Source organism: Strix uralensis, chromosome 13 (assembly GCF_047716275.1).
Source record: "Strix uralensis isolate ZFMK-TIS-50842 chromosome 13, bStrUra1, whole genome shotgun sequence".
In the NCBI taxonomy this organism is placed as follows: Eukaryota; Metazoa; Chordata; class Aves; order Strigiformes; family Strigidae; genus Strix; species Strix uralensis.
The window spans coordinates 2,615,683-2,636,696 of NC_133984.1; positions in this window are offsets into that span (position 1 = coordinate 2,615,683).

The window sequence follows — 21,014 nt, forward strand, 5'->3', positions numbered from 1 at the left end:
AAATCCCTCTTATCTGGACAGGTAGTTTTCACCTTGGTTAGACACACTTTTACTGCCTTGATGGGCTCATATAACAAAATGTGAACGTCTGCAGGACAAGTATCTCCATCTGAGCTGCTCCCCAAGGCTCTCTACATACCCTGGACATCACTGGCGCTCAGGGGGCCGCTTGTCCTTGCAGGCAGCCCATGCAATGCAGTGGAAAAGTGAAGTGCTCAGGCTTTACATCCCTATGGAAGATAACCAAGGGAGGTTCCCATGGTCCCATTGGGCAGCCCAGCCCTCATCCTGCTGAGTCAGCACCTTCTGAAGTGCCTCTCGTCACTCATCCTGAGCAAACACTGCCCAGGGAAATGCTGGTGGGAGAGGGCACAGATGCGGTGTGGCAAATTAAGACACAAACAAAATTAAAATAAATAAGAAAATATAAGCTAGCTCCATGCTTCGTGCACTGGGCTGTACATTACCGCAGGATTAAGTCATATCAGCCAGAGTACATTTTACAAGAGTGCACAGCACCTCAATCCTATAATCAATAAGCTGTACATGCTGCAGCACAAAGAGCTCTTATCTGGAATACCACTTTGAATTTAGTGAATTTATTTAATCCTTGATGCCTGCAGAGCATCAGTCCTGTCTTCTGGGTTAATTTATTTATTCCGGTGATCTATTTTTAGTCTTTCAAGTACTTGACATTTGAGAAGCAGATTCTTTTTCCCCACTTCCTAAAAAACATCTGAATTGGAAAAACTTTATTTACAGAAATGTATTTGTTTCCTAATTCATTCCCCCACTCTTTCTCTTGGGAACCAAAGCTCTGCTGTCAATACTAATAACCACACGCTGAATGGATCAGGAAAGGTTCCTTTTCACCCTGCTTGGCAAAGCCTGTTTCTAAATCAGTGCTGGACATCCAGCGATCATCTGTCTTTCTTCTCATCTTTTTTTTCCCTATGAATATTCTCTCCTAGACTTCAAAAAAAAGTCTCCTGTTTTTGAGGTATATCCAAGATGTTGTGTTGCATTTAGTTTGGGAATTATCATGAGTGCAGGTGATGCTCTTCTCTTCTGGAACTTGATATTTCCAGGTATGATCACATGAACCCTTGGCTGAACCCAAAAGAACCAGTGGTTTAAACAGTGTGATTACCTAAATGCTTACTGTTAAAAAGAAATAACAAACGAAAAGATAGTCTACAGCCACTGCTATGATGGTGTCGTAATGATTATTATCAGAGCTGTAAAGAATGCACTCTAATTAACCCAACAGGTAGGTACTAAACATTTGGTTATGGAAGAGTAGATTGAAGCTTTATAAGCTTCAGGGTCTGCAAAGAAGGAAAAAACAGTCTTACCTGACCTTGAATGACTAGATTAATGATGGCTTCATGAAAACTAGAAAAAAATAAAAGTAAAGTAGCACAAAGGGTAATTGTGTGAAAAAACACAGGGTTAATTCTATTTTTCCCTATCCCTTTTCCAATATTTCCCTGTGTGGCTTACATTAAAAAAAGGAACAAATGCTGAGCGGGAAGAAACACTCCTAGAATAGGGACATCACCCTGGCAAAATATATTACGTATCCTCAGAAATATTTTTGTAGAGTCACAGAACGTTTTTCCATTTCCGATGTAAGAAATCCTCTGTACTTTTCTTCTATTTAAAAATCAGTCCGTGGGAGAAGTTGTTCACCAAACCATTCAGAAATGCTGCTTAAATAACATAGGCTGAACTGGCTGAAGTTTTTATTACTGATTAAACCTCATCGGTTACAGGCTGGAATAATTGCAGTGTATGGTGAATAAATGCAGCTCGTTCTGAAATAGAGGCATCAATTTAGAATCTGTCCCTGCCAAAAAAGTAGGGGAATTTAACAATTTAGACAAATCAGCCACTGAATTAGTCCCACTGGTTGCTGAGGTGGAGCCTTTACAACAGATGATTTCATACGCAGGCAGAGAGGCTGCCTCTCAAACCACACACCTCGCCTCCAGAATCAAGGTCGTTATGTCATGAGTCAAATAATTAGCTCCAAAACCCAACCATTAATCAAATTTATTGCATTGCTGTTGCATCACATCCCCAAAATAAACGCAGAGCAGTTATGTCAGCTGCTTTGCAGCTCCCAGCCGGGGCGGGCATCCACAGCCAGTTTGCTCCCGGTGTTTTAGTGCTTTTATAGTGGTGTTATTTCCTCTAAGCTTTGAAAGAGTGAATCCCAGTGCTGGCAGAGGCGAGAGCGAGCAAGTTCTATAGGCACAACTAAATGAACTGTTTCGGTCTCTCTGAAGGTCAGCAGATAGTTTCAATTGCATCTTCAGGACGATGGTGGTGACCTAGGCTCAGTCAAAAGGCACTTTATGGATGCTCTCCGCAAGGCAGACGGTGGGTTTTTTCCCTGCAATTTTGTTCTGCAAGTCAAGAACTCTTCTACATCTTTCCATATGCACTGTGAAAAAAATCCATGTTATACTAACACAAACACACGCACGCGCACTTTACACATTCAATCTATAAAATGACTGGCTTTTTCTGCGGAGAGCCTCTGCCTGTGCCACAAACACTTCAAAGGCTTCAAAGCAGAGGTGCCTGCAGCGAGGGCTGAAGCTGAGAGCAGAAGTGCTGGTTTCAGCTGACACTGGAGGTTTCAGGATCTTAGGGCATGAAACATTTTTCACTCATTTTAAATTAATTTAATTGGAAAAAAAATTGAAGCAGAAATAACAGACATTTTTGAAGGTGGGCTGTTTTTTGGGTTTTTTGTGGGTTTGTTTTTTTTTTTTTTCTAAACTGGAATATGCCGTCTTGAGATTAAACCTGCCTTTAAGTAGCTATTTTTAAACAGAAACATCTTCAGTGTTTAAGAAGGGACTGCAGGAACCTACTCTTTGCAGCCATTTTGGAGAGGAGTTTTTTCATTTTTTTTGCAGCAATACCACCACCGTTACTTGCATGGCATTTTGGCTCCGGGGCAGGCAGCAGCTCCAGGCTTTCATTCTGGTGCCCCTGCTCTGAGATGATGCATTGGTTCTGCAGGCAAAACTAGACGTTTTTATTATGCCAAAAGGCTGTCTGATGGCATTGTTGTACATCACAGATAGGAGATGAGGGCTGATGCAAATGCAGTTTTACACTAGGGTGCAACACCCTGTGCCCAGCAGCCTCCCGCGCTCGCTGCCCACATAAGGGTGATATGCAGGGAGGAAATTCTGCATTTTTTATTTTTTACCATTTTATTTTTTTCTAATGAAAGTGCTGAAAAGGTAGAATTACTTTGGTTTTGATAGTCATGGCATGGAAAGCTTCTTAAATATATGCCTATTTAGCTGCTGACTCAGAGGTAACCCCTACACTGTAAACATTTCGGCAGAAAATACACAAGGTTTAGGAGTGTTTTCTGGTGCTCTCTTTTGTTTTTTTCAGGTTGCTGGACACCCAGGGGAAGGATGTGAGTGACCTTGGGTTTCTGATGTTTTGTAGTGGGGCAAGTAAAGATGTCCCTAGGACACACAGCTGCTTGAGGAGCTCAGCCAGGGCCGTCCCTGCGAAGGAGAGATCACAGCAGTTTCCCTGGACTAACCAAAAGTAGCCCTTAAAAGAAGGAGATAGGCTATGTAATCTTAAAGACATTATTTAAACAAAAATATAGCCATTACTATAATGATAAGAATAATTAAAAGGTTGTGAGAATGAGTGTGTGAGCATCACAGGGTGCAGTGCCTCCCTGACCCATCCAGGGCTGCATCCCGCGGTGCCCATCGCAGGGAAATGTGGATGCGGAGCACGGCTTTCCTGTTTTTCTCAGCCTGACCGGCAGCCACGTTATCTGTGATTCCATGTGTCCTCCGTAACGCTCTGTACTCTGCCTTTTAGGCCAAACTGTTGGTTAGGGAAAATCACTGGAGCATCACGACTGCATTGATTTAATTGATTGAGAGCGTCGGGCTCTGCCCAGCATCTCATCTCCACTCCCAGGCAATATTAATCGGTGCAAAAGATAACAGTGCGTGTTCTAGTTGCAGAAGGAATAAAAAGATTTCTTCCCTAAGACTCCAAAGAGCGCCCTCGGTAAAAAAAAATTTTGAGTGTGTTTTCTCTTTCTAGCCCTGGGTTTGCCAGCGGGCGCTGCGCTCAGCCTGTGAAGGTCCCTCCGGACCAGCTCGCCTGCAGCGCTGCGAGGAGGCTGCCGGAGTTCAAGCAGGTACAGTTGGCTTCCTCCTGATAACCAGGCTGCCATGGGTTTGGGATTTTATCTGCCAAATTTTATCATTTTTATCCAGAAATGCTATGGAAAATCACAGATGGGTCTCCAGCCAAGGCAGTGACTGAAAGACAGCAGCAAAACCATAAAATCTTATGGTTAGTGGATTTTGGTTTTTTACTTTATGAAAACTTGAGTGCTTCCTAGTGCGCAATGATGACATTATCCATTATAAATGGGTATCCATGATAAATGGACCCATAAAGTCAGGGGAAGGCCTTGTTCGGGGAGGCAGGGCTGCTGCAGCAAACACCTCAAATAACACCCTCCTGCAGCAGCTCTCCAGTCCAGAGCCACCGTCCTCTCCAAACTGTTTTACCAAAGGGTTGGTGTTTCCATCCCATTAACAAACAATGCACAGATGGGTTTGGTTTTTAAAAATAAATCAGAAGTTTCCTCTCACTCCCTCCTTGCTGAGGTATCAGTGTACTCCTAGTTTATGATAGCAATAAATGGTTATCTCGGAGCTGCCTAATGCTGGCTTATCTGCCTTGGCTTGAGGTACCTATGGCCTCTCTCTACCTTTTGCATTCACTGTTTTGAGGGGGAGTAAAGGCAGAAGGAGCTCTCATCTTCCTAGGTCTTGCACGCACAACTGAAACCATGCTGGGGCCGGTCAAGGGCAATTTGGCCATCGCCTTCCTGTGGGTGCAGAAGGGATGGGGAGCTGCCTTCGGGGTGCAGAGTTTGGGAACAGCCTCAGCAGGAACAGGTCTGGTGCCTTTCTTTGCCTGAATCTGGTTCTGCCCTAAATTAAATGCAAAAGTAAAACTCAGGGCAAAAGATGAATCACTCGCTTAATTTAGCGGTGAAATCATAAGCGAAGCACTACAGTACCTGGTGAAGGGTGCAGTGATTTCTAATTATGGATTATACAGCTAATCAGTACCAATCAACATTTTATGATCTTGACTTAATATTTAATATAATGTTAATTATAATTGCTTTTGCCACAAACTGTGTCAAATACTAGGTGTGATTTCCACTCCCGGCATGCCTCGCGGCACTGGGTGGGCTCTGGGATGGGGGCTGCTCTAGGAGGGAGCATCTCTCCCCAGAATCCCACCCAGCAGCACAAGCCCACCTCCCTGCTTGCCTTCCTGCTCAGTCTGCCTTGAGTTGTGATGCTAATTAAGTGGTGGTGAGTCTCAGCGTTATTAGAATGGAGTTTTTATCTCACATAAGTACCTTCCAGCTACAAACAGGGGAAGTTCATTTAATTAAAAATAATTTTAGTGTAAGTTAATGTGAGCACAGTTCAATTACTTGGAAACATGTTTAATTTTTTTTTTCTTTTTTTCTTTTCAGTTCTAGCAAGAGGCTGCAGAAAAAAATCCAGATAATCCAGATGATGCATTCAGGCCATTTCTATGTATTTAGGCCCCCCCACATTTGCCTGCTCTGATTCCCACCTCTTTGCCCCCAGAATGCTGGGCATGATGTTTGTGAGCTCTGGCATCACAGAAGCTGGAAGGTTTTGGTTAATGAAAACATAATATTTTCAAGCATTTTTTTTTTCCACACTGCTTTTTTTCCCCATCCTTTTATGACCTAGAAAGATGCAGAGCTCCTGCCATCCCCAATGACCATTTACTTTATGATTTTCAGCATTCCTGGGAGGCTTGTCTTGGGAGGGGCACTGCTTGTTCAAAGCATGTCCAAAATTTTGCAGCAAGGGACTTATGCAAAACATATCACCTCCAGAAATCCCTTCTGACACTGAAACTTCCACTGGGTAAGTCAGAAGCACTTCTGAAATTCAGAGTCTCTGATTAAAACAGAACAAGGAAAACGGAGTGAAATATTTTATAGAAGACAGTGCTTGGACACAGGGACATTTGTTTTAAAAAGAGGGGCTGTTTTTCTTCCATATTACTTAATCATAACTCTTAGTGCGGTTTAAACTCCTCCTCTTTTGACATGAAGCTCATCAGATATAAAAAAATGAAGGTCTGCGAGAGTGAAATCCCATAACAGCCAAACCGACCCACCACTCACATCTCATTACTGAGAAAATTGATGCAGGCGAGTGAAACTCTCCTATATCATTACAGATCTCAGCCCGGGGTACGTAACGTGGCTACGGGGAGATGCTGCTGTGAGCTCGGACTCTGACATATGCTCTCCTCTCTACCGTATTGTGGTCGACCTTAAAGTCAAGCACCAGAAGATATATTTGGGGGCTTAATGTCATGCCTTGCTTTGCTAGAAGACTGGCACTCCCAGAGCGGCTGCTGAGCATCATGAGGGTCATTAGGGGACAGCAAGAGCCATGGGAAGGGGTATGTTTTGGTGCAGTGCTTTTTCTCAGCCTCAGTGTTTTTTCTTACCCTTCTCTCCTTCCATTGTACAGAGTCCCCCATGCCTATGCAGTCTCCTTGAAGCCTATATTTCAACTCTTTACTAGCAGGGCTGAGTGAATAAGTTGAAGTGAATAATTCCTCCCGTGAATATCACCTCTTTTTCAGTATACAGTTTCCTTTGATGGATTCATTATTCCCAATTATTTGTTGAATAGCTTTAGTAAATAATTCCCTGGCTGTAGATGGATGGTGAGTATTTTGCCATAATTATTTAACAGTAAAATTTTAAGCTGTGCTGGGTAAGTACAACTGCTCACATGAGTTGTGTTGATGCTTTTTTCCCTGCTCTGCTCTCTAAGCAGATGTGTGGCATTGGCTAATGGGGACACCAGGCTCCAGGCTGGCAGCAGATTCAGACAGATGGTCTTCTGTTTTTCTGTTGTGTTTTGTTTGGGTTTTTTTTTTTTGTTTTTTGTTTTTTCCCCCCCCCCCCCAGCTTTTTCTGGTAGTTTGAGGCTTAGAAACTTAGCTCGGGACTTGCTTTCAGGGCAGGACCCAGGGCTGGGGGCTGGCAGCATCGTCACTCTGCTCAGGAGTGTGTCTGCCAGTGACACGGTGGCCAAAATGTCACTACAAGCAAATGCAGAAATGTGTAACAATAGTGATGCTGCATTCATGCCACTGTCCCAGTGATTGTTTATTGATCAGCCTCTGGGTTTCACCAGCTCTATTTGTTACCTAGTAAAAGAGGTTTCTGTCCTTAAGTGCCTTCATGTCTTTTCAAAGTCTTTTTGCCAGCTCTAACCTGTTGTCTATGCATGACAATAGCAAAAGTCCTCGACTCCACCTTGCACAGAGAACCTAAGACTTTCTTCACAGGCCTGACAGTTTTTGATCTAATTTAAACTTTATTTAAAAAAAGCCCTAAAAAGTAAAACCAAAGCAAATCCAGAATGTTTAATGAAATAATTAACACTTGGGCAATTTTTTAATATCCCAAATACTCTGTAAAAATGCCAGAGTATGCTGCTGGTCCAGACATCTAATTTAACTAACCTGCATGTTTCCAAAGTCCATTTCCAGCTGGGCTTGGGCTCTGGTCCCCCACCTTGTCTTGTCCTGGGGTCTCCCCGGGACTGAGTTGGGATTTCCTCTGGGGATTCCCTCCCCTTACAATTAATCAGCTTCTACTTAAAAAAACACAGGCTTGTGTAATTCATGTTGGTGTGACTGCTTAGCCCAAACCTGCAATGAAGGGGGAAGCCCAGAGGCAAAGGAAAGGGTTGGAGGCTTCATCCGAATGCAGTGAAGCTACAGCCCAGTGTCAGCAGCTGGAGCTGGTGGGTTTGTCCCTCCAGCACTACCAGGGGCTGCCCAGAGAAAGGCAGCTGTAGGCAGGAGGGGAAGGGGTCCTGTGAATTAACAGGAGGGGGGACAACAGGGAGCATGAGCGCAGGAGTTGCCTTTGGGCTGCAGCCCCCCCATAAATCAGCCGTGATTTCCTCAGCATCTGGGCTGTTACAACCAAAGCTTCCGAGACTGCACCTCCTGATGAAGTTAGGCACTGACCAAGGAAAGCAGCTCTTGAAAGGTTTTGTTTAGTCTTTATGGCAGGAAATCACCTGAAAGAAAATCTGTCCTAAAAAAAGAAATAAAGAAAACAAGTAACCACCAAGATTGGTTCCTGCAGAGATAGGCCCCCTTGGGCAGCAGCCTGCAGCCCCACCAGCTTGGTGGGTCAAATCCTTCCCCTCCATCCCAAAACCTTTTACATGGGTTTGATCTCCAGCCTCCTGATTTGGAAAAATAAAGCTTGAGAAAGGAGACAAGGTCCTCACAGCTAATAGCTAAGCCCATTGACTTTCAAATGCAATCTTAGGAGTTTTTTCTATATAAATCTATTGTGTTGCATCCTTGTTTACTTTCTCACAGCCCCCATTAACTTAAGTTAATATTACCATAAAGGAAATTAATTCCACCCCACCACAAGCACATGGAAACACCTCCCATCAGAATAACTTAATATCACTCACGTGCTAATGTAAAGTAATTATATCACCATAATACCTCTGGTACCACTACATCAGGGACTGATAGGTAAAGTCCTTGCATCCATTAAAGATCTTATAACCTCTCGTTACATATGTAGTTACATATGAAGTCCTATTCCCAGAAAAGATTAATTAAAGCCTGTAATTCCAGTATGAGCCAAATGTGGCAGGGGTCAGGCAGGCATTTCTGCCATGCACAGCCCCTTACACTTTACTTAAATAAAATATAACTTCCCAGAAGGACTCAGAAGCCCAACCTCTCCTTTGAAAGGGGATGTTTATTAAACCTCGACCCTTTGTCTCTCTGCTGGTCTAGCAGGGACTAAAATACCTGTGTAAACCTTGTTCCAGACCTGGAGCCCACCATGGTGACCTGCAGGGACATGTCTTGGAGGGTGGCCTTTTTGCACTTGTATGTGTAATAATTCCTGAGACTGACTGGGCAATTTAGGGAGAGAGGGTCTGTTCTCCCTTAAGGAGTATAAGCTAAGAGTATCTAAATCTGGCCATCCTGGTACTGAATTTTTAAAAGCAGATGGAGTGGCTGTCCCACCACCTGCATTTTCAACCCCAACCAGAGGAGCACGACACGATAGCTGGGCTCTTCAGCTGGAGCAGGGAGTTTGTCTGAACATCTTCAACGGGCTCATCTATCTGCTGAAAATATGCAATCAGTGGAAAAGGCTAACGAACATCAGATGCAACCAGCTGCGTGTCTCTTTTAACGCATCCTCCCTCAAGTAACGCTGCTGCGAGGAAGGTGGACTCATAGACCAACCGTAACCAATATGTGGAAGCTGTTTCTATGGGAAGGATCCCACTTATTTATTTAATTATGCAGCATGAAAAAACGAAGGGAAGTGTTGCAGTAAACAAGAGAGTCCTCAGATATATCTATACACACAGGCACACGCGCACGCGTATTTAATATAAAATAGCGGAGTCAGAGGAGACCACCAACCTTCAAGCTCGTTTTTTTGCCATCTTTCCTGTGTGCTGATGGTGAAGGGAATGTGCAGCGCCTGTGATAAACGCAGTGGTGTGGTATGCCATCAGTGCTACCTAAAAGCAAATGAAACTGGCATAAATAATTGTGCTGTAGAAAGCCTTTCTGTTGCACCTTGCCTATCACTGACAATTTACATATCTTAGGAAAACCTTTGTCAGCTTCTGTCATTTCTGCACTATTATGTGCCTTTCTGGATAATTACCAGTTAATGTGAAAAAGCAGATGGAAAAAACCTTGAAATTTCTGATAGAGAATCCTCAAACCTCTCCCCTTATCTGTGCACAGCAGCTTCCTGATTTCAAAAGAAGTTTGAAAACCTTTGTTAAAAATGTCCCTGATTCCCAGTTTGAATGAACCAAATGACATTCAGCTAAAATTATTCAGCTTTTTCCACAATTAAATTCCATTATCGTGAACTGCCAAAGTAAAATGGAAGGTCTCTTAACTAATGTGTCGGTTGTTTGCTTGTATTTTTCGTGGTGCATATTGTATAAAGCTGTGTGAAGTAGAAGGAGGATAAACAATAACTGTAATTTTGCATCAATGAGTGGAGCATTTTTAGACCCTTCATTATGGGAACACTGGGGTTGGTGGGTTTTCTCTCTTCCTTTTCTTCCCTTTTTTTTTTTTTTTGTTAATTCCTTTTCCCGCAAAACCCCACTGAGACTGATTGGATATTTCACCAAACTTAAGGAGCAGTGACGGTTTGGTTTTTAGCACCAGAAATGATTTCTTTATGCAGTCTCTGCATACCATCAGTGCTCAGCATTGGGCAAGCGCACACGCTTCTCCTCTCCCTCTAATGAAGAGGCAGTGTAGCAGTACACAGGGGAAAAAATTTCATTTAAAAAATACCATTCCCACAAGTGAGGGGAATTGTCTTCCTGTTTTCTCAGTTGGTTTTTCCCTCATTCTTCTTGAAGATTTAAAATGAAGCTGCCCATGAGAAAGGCAGCAGCAGAGTTTGCTTGTGTGCAGGATGGAGTAAAGCACAAATGACTCCTGAAGCCATGGGGCAGCTGAACCCGCAGGGGCAGCCTGAGAGGTTCCTTCTGGCACCAGCACGCTGTGCCGCCCAGCTCTCATGCCCATGGGGAAGTTATTTCTGTGAATTTTCATTCAAAAAAAGGAGGAAACTTTCTGAACGTTGGTAACAGGGATTCATGGCAGAGTTTTCTGTACAAAACGCATTTAACAGGTTGGTGGGCTCAGGCTGAGTTTTGCTCTGCTAAGCAAAGCTTCAGTCAAAGGCTGTAGGTAACATCCCCATGCAGATGCACTCTGCAGTCATGTGCCACTTTGCCAGTTTTTTAAGTGCTGCAGACTTCTGGCCTTCGTAGACCCTTTGGACAAATGCATGTTTGCTGAGTTATTGCTGCCCTGGTGCTCAAAACTGGCTAGGGGAACGAGGAGGAGGTGTGCTGGGCCTGGGAGGGGAGAGAGGAGAGCAAGGAGGTGTCAACCTGGCAGGGCAATGGCACTGGAGAAGGTAAAGAGGAGTGGGACAATGAAGAGCCATCAGGATAGTTACATTCCTGCTGGGACACCCGGTCCCTCACGCAATGGTGGCATTGCACTGGGAACACAGACGAGCATGTCCCATAGCACAGGCAGGTTTGCATTCACACCAGTCCCACTGCAGAGGAATCACTCCTTTGCTATTATGAAAAGAAAAACATAAATAGTCTAATGTGAACCCCATTTCTCTTCAGTCCTTTAAACACACAACAAAGTCCCTTTTTAAAAAAAAAGAAAAATGTAACTCCATATTGGGTGATCTGTGCAAAAACTGTTAAAACCAAACAGATTTCAGATTTCAGGTTGCCCTTACTCATGGTTACTCACCAGAGGCAGAGGTTTGCACGGTTGAAGGTATAAGAGCAAGTATGCTACAATGAAGAAAAAACTATTTCCTTTAGAGAGTACAGAGAATGAAAGCAAAGATGTGTTGGTGAGGATCACTATAATGGGAGATAAAGGAACTCAGTATCATGATGTTGTATCAGAAGGCTCTATAGACAAAGGCCATATAGCTCTCTGCTTGTCCTGCTGGTTTATGTTGATGGTGCTTGTCTTCCTGACTGGCATTTAGCATCTACATCCCCATAGAATGACATTTCAGATACTGATTAAAATCATTGTCTTTTATGGCAGAGAAAGTTTGTTCTTCAAAGTAAAGAAGATTAAAAAAATGCTGTTGCAAACAGTGATGAAAAACAGATGAATAAAAACAACTAAAAAAGGTTTTAATTCCATTATTTTCAATTAGCTCTTTAATTTGATTTAAGTCGTTTGCACTTGTTGCTTGTTTTACATCTCTTATTGTCCAGCATTTTATTTCACACATCTAACAGTATTAAATCAAACTGTTTTCTAGTCTTTGCCTTCTTTTGAAGCCTCTTGAAAGTCTAAAGCAGACTTAAAAAAACAGATATTGAAAAAGAACTTTCATCTCTCTGCAGGTTATTTGTAATCAGACCTTTCTCATCAAGGGCTCATTTCATATGTGTTTGGGATCTGGGAATTATTAAAACTGCCAATCTATCTTGTTAAAAATATCGCCCAGGCTTCAGTGTTTTGAAACTTCAGCATCACGCTTGAATTCATCAGCTGGCATAGGAGACTTGGCGCTCCTGGTTGTAAGTACTTACAGACAGTAACAATGCAAGAAGTCTACATAGGCTTTTATTTACATGATATCATACTTCATGTTGCAAACTCCTATTTATTCACTGCTTGGTTCTGAACGGCTGGTGGCTCGTGCTGAGGACTGGGATACAAAATAATCTATTATTAAAGGGGCAATATTGCTTCCCTGTTGCAAATTAACAAAGCTTGTTGTGTATTTTTGAAAAACCCATCACAGTTCCACAGCTGAGTTACTTTCCCATCTCAACTGGAAGGTAACTAGCATGCTGTGCCAAGGAAGAGCTTTACAAGTCTCCAGATTAGCATCTCAGCAGCTTCTTTAAAAAAAGATAGTTAGGTGTGATGTCAGTTATCACTTAGACCTTTAATTTTATTCAGCTCTTCTTTTGCCGTTAATTTTTGCCATCTTCTTTCCCCATATATCCTACTCACTTTTCTCAGCCGCATATTTATTATCTCATTGGTATTTGAATATTCTCACCTACTGCTCACAATGGCATGACTTTTTTTCAAAGATGGTGTTTACTGAGATTTTGACTGATTAATGCCCTCCTTGAACCTCTGATCCTCACAGTAACCCAAGCCCTCATCTCTTAACCTCTTGTCATCTCTCAAAGACTTCTAAGTTTTGTTTGTTTGTTGTTTTTTTTTTTTTTTACCAGTGTTCCCATTTTTCATCCCAACATGCTCAATGAAGAATGAAACAGTTCACCCTCCCATTTTCTGTTTCTGTGCAGTTTTGTGGCACGTTGTTTTATCTGTACCACAAAACAGACCTGGCAGTAAGTGTTGCCCCTGGCCTCAGAGAGCTCTTGTGCATTTTCGTTGCTGTGACATTGCCCATTCACCATCCTGAGCACCACAGCCTGCCCACAGATCTGGTCAGGATCGGTGCGGTCCCTTACCTGCTCATCACCTGCGTCTCGGAGACAGCCGAGCATCAGCCCCAAGAGGGAAGGGCAGCTCACTGAGCACAGCAGCTTAGCTGAGCTCTCCAGCAAATACAGCATCAAGTATTTTTCAACTTGAGCTATTTTGTGTCCTAAATTCACACCTAAAATATTTGAGCATCATGATAAACTACTTGGGAGTTTTTGTAAGTGAAAAGAAAGGAGCAGGGGGGAAAAGAAATCACATTTTACAATGGCTGAACTTGAAGTTTCTGCTGGGTGCTCATGACAATATCTGCTATACCCATTTCCCACTATTTTAGCCAGCTATATTACGACAGCAGGCGTTTGTGCACTGTAGTGCCTGGCCCACAGCCCTACATGACACTGGCTGGGGTCAACGTCTGCATGTGCAGCAGTAGTTTGCCTGAGATAGTTCTTTTTCTTCCTGGCCCTACAGTGGCATGTGATTTAGAGGGAAAAAAGCAAATGTATTTAGGACTTATTCAGAACGGAAATTTTTCTTTTTAAGCTCTGTTGTTCCTTGCAAACTATGCATCTGGATTTCTGCACCTGCACCTGAAAAACTCAGAAGTGCAAGTATCACTGTTTGATCATCGTTTTTCACATGTCTAAATGAGACCACACATTTTGTAGATTGTAGAAAGGAAGTTCCTTCTAAAAAAGTGAATGTAGGAGACTTGAGCAAATCTGAGAATCTGCTGAAAGTTTGTCATTTTAAGTGCCTGCCACTCGAATACCACATGCTGAGATTTACCTTTGATAACTATTGATAATAATGTTTTTACTCTGAGTCAGGACAGAAAACCGACCTTTGGGAAGAAGAAGCAGCAGCAGCAAAGCTTCAACAGTATCAGTGACAAGCTCAGAAAGTGCTGAGGTACTTTCTCCCTTTCAGAATTAAAAGGCTTCTCAGAAGAGTCTTCATTCACACACAAACTAGAGATCCCTCTGCCGCGGCTGTTTTAAATATACTCAGTCATGTAAGATGGGATTAAAATAACAGCTTTAATGAAGTTGATTGGCTTCATCGTTACAATTTTCTGTTTGAATCTTCCACTCCCAAATGCAGTTCCCTTTGCTGCTTAGAGATCCCACCAAAACAGCCTCTGCCATTTACATGCTGCTCCCACTCAGTGAGCAGTTGCGTTCATCTGTGCATTTAAGATACCACAAAATATATTCTCTAGCTCAAGCACACTAATGAGACTCTCAGAAAGACTACATTAAAAAAACCTACCTCATCACTGTGTTCCTTTTGGCTTAGGGATGCTGTAAACATAGGGTTAGGGTAACTCCAAGAATTTTGAAGTCCTGCAGATGGATGTGGTGATTAAGAAAGAAAGAAAGAAAGAAAGAAAGAAAGAAAGAAAGAAAGAAAGAAAGAAAGAAAGAAAGAAAGAAAGAAAGAAAGAAAGAAAGAAAAAGAAAGGCAAGCCAAAGTCTCCATACCTGCTGATTCAAGCCAGGCAAGCCATAGTCTGATGGATCCTGGTTTGCTAATAAGCTTTTGCTTCTGTTTGCAAATATTTGGAGCTCATCCTGTGACACCCAGCTCCCACAGTAGAGCACAGGGAAAATCACCTGAGCTTGCAGCAGTCAGATATTGCCAGAATGACCAAAACATTGGAGAACGTTGACCCCATTTTGAATATACAATTCAATGATAAAAATCTCTTTGCCAGTAGCTGCTGCTTACCTCTTGTCTCCACTCCATTATGCAGTGAAAAATCCCGTGCTCTTCTGACACCTCAACAACCAGCATCTGCAAGTTAGGATGCTTTTAGAGCATGAGCCTTCCAGGCTCTCAGCAATGCTGTAGGGTTGGGGATACTATGGTTTCCAGATTATTATACCAGTCTTTACCACTGTAAAACAAGTAAGTTTGCATGCAAACACAAATGAAGGCAAAATGTGCAGTCTTATTAGTCTTCAGCATAAACTGATTCTGCTATCCTTCTCTAGGAAGCCTCAGCAGCTCCACGATGATTGTGTAGGTTGTCTCACACTGCATGCCAGGGCATTATCACTACTATTAGGACTGATTTTGAAAGTACCAAGTAATGCGGATACAGAGCACTGATGGTAGCATTCACAGGAGCCAGTCTGCCCTCTGTATCATCAAATTTGCCCAGAAAAGTATTTAAATACTTTAAGTTTTCACCACTTTGACACATCAATACTGGAAGGTAGAGTGAGGCAAAACGCATTGCCCCTGGACAAGCATGGCAAATTGCTTGGCTGAAAATGACAATAAATCTTTCTTAGCAAATCAGCATTGAGATTCACATTTGTGAGCACCTGCAAATAAGAAAATTTGAGGTGGGGTTTTATAATTTTTCAATTTTTAAATGATGCAGGTTTGAGTCTAATTATCTGTCCAGAAGGTTGAGGCATATCGTAGACACGGTTGTGCTGACCTGCTCGCATCTGGCTGTGAAGCCGGGGAGAGTCTGGAGAAGGTCAGGCACTTTGATGGAAACATCCAAAAATTCAACAAGCTCACCAGGAGCAGGCAGAGAAGGGACTTTTCTCCTCTTGTATCTCTCTTAGGAGGAGGTGTCCCACTCAGAGAGACGTTCCCTGGTGGGTGGACATCCTGCGGCAACACTCCTGCACAAAGGAGAAACCTTTCAAAGCAAAGACATCTTTATCTCAAAAGCAGCATTCCCTCTTTGATCTCCCGATGAATCAGGCTGGCTTTGCTCTCCTCAATGCCTCCTTAAATAGCAACTCTCTCCAAATAGGAAAAGCCTGAATAGATGCAAGACTTGGGCGTTTTAAGAAACACTTTTCCCTGGCAAGAGCAAAACTGGGTATTTTACATGGTGGGAAGAAACCCTCATGTGCCTACCTCCAGACCCTTTCACATAGATAGTGCAGTTGAAATTTTTCAGGGTTTTTTTCCATGATGGGGGGAACAGTTTAGCAACTACAGAAGTCATCGTGCTGCTGCAGAGGACAGGCAAACTGTGTGCTGTCACAGTGGGTTCACTGACGTTAATTCCACGACAAGCAATGCAGAGATGTTACCTTCTCCTGAGACATCCCCGGTCCTTCTGTTTCATTACTGCTCCAGCCGTAAAAGGGCCCTGATTAAAACTGTGGCCTGTTGTTTGATGAACCAGGAATCCATACATCCTGTAATTTTCTTTCCTTCATCCTGTTTCCCTGTGTTTATATGTCATATTCAGTAAAGTCTCTCTTTTATTGAACATCTGTTTGGTACATAGCAAGCTTATTCAAACTCGGCAGGAAAGCACCTTTACTCCAAAATAAATTAAAACAATGTATGTGCCTCTGGCCAATAGATCATTGGATGGGAGTCATGAATGTACATTTGTGGATATTTGATGGGAAGTTTATCATTTAAATGATGAAAATACAGTACTTCAACATATGGATCATTCAGAGCTACTCTCTTTCCTTTCCAGTTGAAGAATCATTGTGCATTTAGAGGAATTAGACAAAATTAAGAATTTAAACTGGGCTGCTAGTAAGAGCTATTATCAAAGAGTGGAAATGTAAAAGCATGATGCAGGGATGCAGTCTGACTTTGAGACGTACATGGATTAAACCAGTTTACCTTTAGGTGGTACAAACAATGAGCGAAATAGTGTAATAAATGAGCAAAGATGAAATTTAAAAGAGAATTAAAGAATTAAAACATAAAGTACAGAGAACCCCTCTGCAAAGTACACTAGTGACCCCATAAAGTTGGGATCTTAACATTCTGTGTCTTCTCTGCTGTTTTATTCTGATTATCAAGATGGGTCCAAGTGGCTTCTTTGGTGATCTGGAGTGGACCATCGCCACAGCTCTAATTTTATTTTTTTTTCCCTCTTCACACACCATCCATGATATCTGAGAGATGTTTTTGCTCTGGAGAGATGTGCTAGCAGGGGAGTCCTTCCACTGCTCTCAAAAGCGTATTGGCAATTTAGCAGCATAAAACTCTTAGCACAATTATCAGGAAATAAACACAAGTATGTTGAACTCCAAAAAGTGGCTTAGAGTAATCAAGGAATCCAAGAACATGCTGCTGTTTGATTTCCAGTTATTAAGACACCTTTTGGTATCTGACAGTGTGAAAAAGATCTGCCACTCCACATCTGACCAGTTCGCACAGTGGTGATGTTGAAACATAAAACATATACTACAATATGAGTTTTAAAGGAGACATAACTAAACTTTCCCCAAGACTAAAAGATATTCTCTGGCATGAATTTTCTGCTGCCCACATTGTACAGACATCAAATCTATACAGACTGAAACTATTCAATAAAACATATTCTCTTCTCAGAATTAGTTCCCCCAAATTTCTCACAAAAAACCTGTAATGTGAGATTTCTGAAGTACATTTTGTAGCTACATTTAAAACATAAGTTATTACCTTGTGTTCCTTTAGTGAACTTAGCCCATTAAAGAAGCAAGATCACTGTAGGGTATGTCTAGTAAATATAAATAAATACTTAGATATGTAAGTATAAATTAAACTGCTCCCATGGAACGAGAGGTAATGATACAATGGGTTCATTAAAATCACACATCTGTGCTAGGAACAGAGCTGCTAATGACAGAAAACAATATCAGAGACAGAAGTGGAAAATACACGTTGCATTGCATTTCTCTCCTTAATATGTTATACTTTCTAAAAGACAATATGTCAAGTAAGATATTTGCTTTTTTTCGTACAAGTACTTCAGCCCAGTCACTCCCTCCATGAGTTTTCCTCTCTGCGGGACCCCAGCCCAGCAGGACAGGGGGCCACTGGGTGTGGGAAGATGAGCTGGGGGGCCCAGCACCTCCATCCTGCTCTCAAGCTGCAGTTTCAATGGCTCCCATCGTGTTTTTGCAGAGAAACAAGAATTTTTGCTGGCAAAGTATTGCAATTTCAGGCCACATTTCATTAACACTCCATCATAAATTTGTGTTTGTCCCTCGAATACAGTTCTGCTGGAGCTCAGACTGTGGAAAGCTGCCCCTCTGGCACAGCTTTTCACATCAGATTCACGCAAAAGTTACTACCAGCCTTTTAAAGAAGACCTTGTCTGATAGTCATCTCTGCTGTAATCACTTGCCTGAGAGCAATCACACCTCTGTGGGGCAGACACTTAACAATCTATTATATTGTAATTAAGTTTGGCCATGTTTACGCTGCTTGATGATGATGCATAAAGATTAATTTACCTTTCCAGCCCCGTTGCAAGAATGTACTACCATAGTACCCCATTAAAAATGGAAATAGCAATAAAGTCTCCAATTATTTTATATTGCCTTAAGTCTATCAGAATTCATCATTTTATGTGCCGTTACTTTAATTTATTGGTTTATCATCTATTATGTAGTGGCAGTTATCACAAGCCCTTCTATATATGCTTTTAAGTATAGTGATAGCATCTTCTATGGAGAAACAAGCAATGGTAACACCTTATTTACAGTTTGTCAATTTAAGGAGGCCAAAGAAAGCTAAGGAATTGGTTTTGACTAAAAAAAATCTGGTAAGGAGGCAACTAAAATTGGGTTCCTCTGACTGTCATTGGAGCTTAAAATTAAACAAGCCTGAGCTGTTCAGTGTGACCCTGATGAAATGAAGTGCAATCAGGAGGAAGACAGAAACACGAATATACAGGTTGATCTTTACACTTTGATTTTCTTGAAATATTGATTAGAGATCTGAATATTCATTAAAGATCTTGGCTCTGTTTCAGCAGAAGACTGAAATGTGCTTTTAAGCACATTCATATTCTCATCAATTTTAGAGGGTTTGCAGTTTGCAAGTTGTGTACGGGTCACTTGCTCAACCAAGTGCTGTGGCCAAAAAAGGCAACGGTTGCATCTGCTGTTGGGGGGTCCTGAAGGAAGCGTCGTTCCAGACGAGTCCTTCAGCCTGGAACATAAAAAGTTCACCTTGATGCAATTACACTGCTGGGAAGATCTTATTTATGTTTGAATTTTCTGAAAAGTGAAAGAAACTGCTCCTGGTGGAGGCTGTCTCTTCCTTTCCACCCAGTGGGTCTTGAGGGTCTGCGCTCTTTTGGTTTCTGGTCTGGGACATCTCAGCAGGGTCTAGGAGGGCTTATCTTGGGAGCCCCAGGAGCCAGGGAAGGATGGAGACTGAGGACCTTTTTCACCATCCCAACATGGGTCAGATTTTCCCCCTGAAGTACAGATGCCTAAAGTTGTCTGAGGCACCTTCAAAATACCTTGGGGTAAAGGGGTACCAAGTCCAGTACCACAGTCCTGTGTATCTAAGTAATAGTGATGTACATACCCAGGAGCCATGGTCATCACAGCTGTGCCAAACCTTCAGAGGGTTTAAACCTTCTGCATTCAACAGAGAGGACAAAATCCTTAGAGAAAGGAGCATCGTTAGTTCATACATTTCAGTTCTCAGTGGTCATTCCCCTCCAGTTCTCATCTCCCACGTGACAGCTCCTCCTGTGATTTTGTACATATTGTTCGCTGGGGTAGCTCAGAGAAATGGTTCAAAATTGTCGCTTCTGGGTCCTCGAGTTGTTGTCCCATAAAGCCAACATTTACTCCACATGATTTTGTGTGCTGTCTAGCTTACCAGCTTCATACCACTTCTAAAAAATCTGATTAACAATTGTGTTGAGTGTCATAATGGTGATTGGCAAAGTCTCAAAGAAAGGAGAAAAATACGTGCTGCACAATGCAGGCTGATTATGAAGCAACATTGACACCACGCACCCAAACTTCATTATTCAGCCACCATCTCCGACACTCGCACCCATCCAAGTTCAAGGACTCCTATTATTACAGTTTGGGAAACTGTGACTGATTGTACTGAAATATGATTAAGCTTCATAAAGAGGTTGCTTCCATGCTCATGTTCTCCTCCTTGAGTAGAAATCTGGTTCAGAGGAGTCCATCTCCTTTGCATTAGTGGAGTGAAACAAATGGTGGCTATACTGGCATTAGCACTCTTGTAGGAGCAGGTTTCTTCTCCTGTCTACGACCATTTGCCTTGTGCTTATAGGTACAATTCTCCTGCAGGAAAAGGAAGGGGAAAGCTTAAGGTTTAGTGCCCTTCCAAGGCTGAAGCAATGGCCCAGGGCTGGCTGGACAGAGGAAGCAGAGACAGCAGGAACGGCCATCAGGCATGGCTATCATGCCAAGGAAAGAGAGAAAAGGAGATGTCCATGGTTCAAGGCGGACATTAGCAGGAAGATGTCCTAAGTACAGAACAGGCAGTTATCTTGATTTCAACTTCTATTATTTATCTATATACAAAATGGGAGTTGAAGTCAAGGTAAATGTTTCTATGAGACTGGGGATATATTATTTATATATCCTACTGAGCATACACATGGGCTGCTTTACTTATTTTTAGTGGGCTGCTCCCTACAGCCACCCCTTTTTTGCCTGGGGATGCCAGCAGGAGATTTTAGAGCAGGTCAGGTTATTTAACAAGAAAACGTCCTAACAAACAGCCCATGTTTCCACACACGTTATCCTTGGTGGTTTGTGGGGTCATAAGCAACAGTACATGGGCCATAAACTTTTTGACCATTTGTTAGAGGTTTTATGAGCCAGTGCCACTGAGGGCTCAGTTGTCTCAGGCGTCCCCATGGGGTGCACACAACCAGGGCCAGTGGCTCTGCAGAAACATGGGCATCATCACCTACCCCAGCACAGGCAGCACCTCGCATCTCACCCCAAGCTGGAAACCATAAAAGACACCTTTTTTTATCCAGCCCATAATTTTTTCCCCCATAAGGCAGAGTCTTGGCTGCCCATTGAGTGCAAGAAGACACCCAGAGCTTTGGGGCCACAGGATGGAAAACCTGCCTGATCCCACAGCTC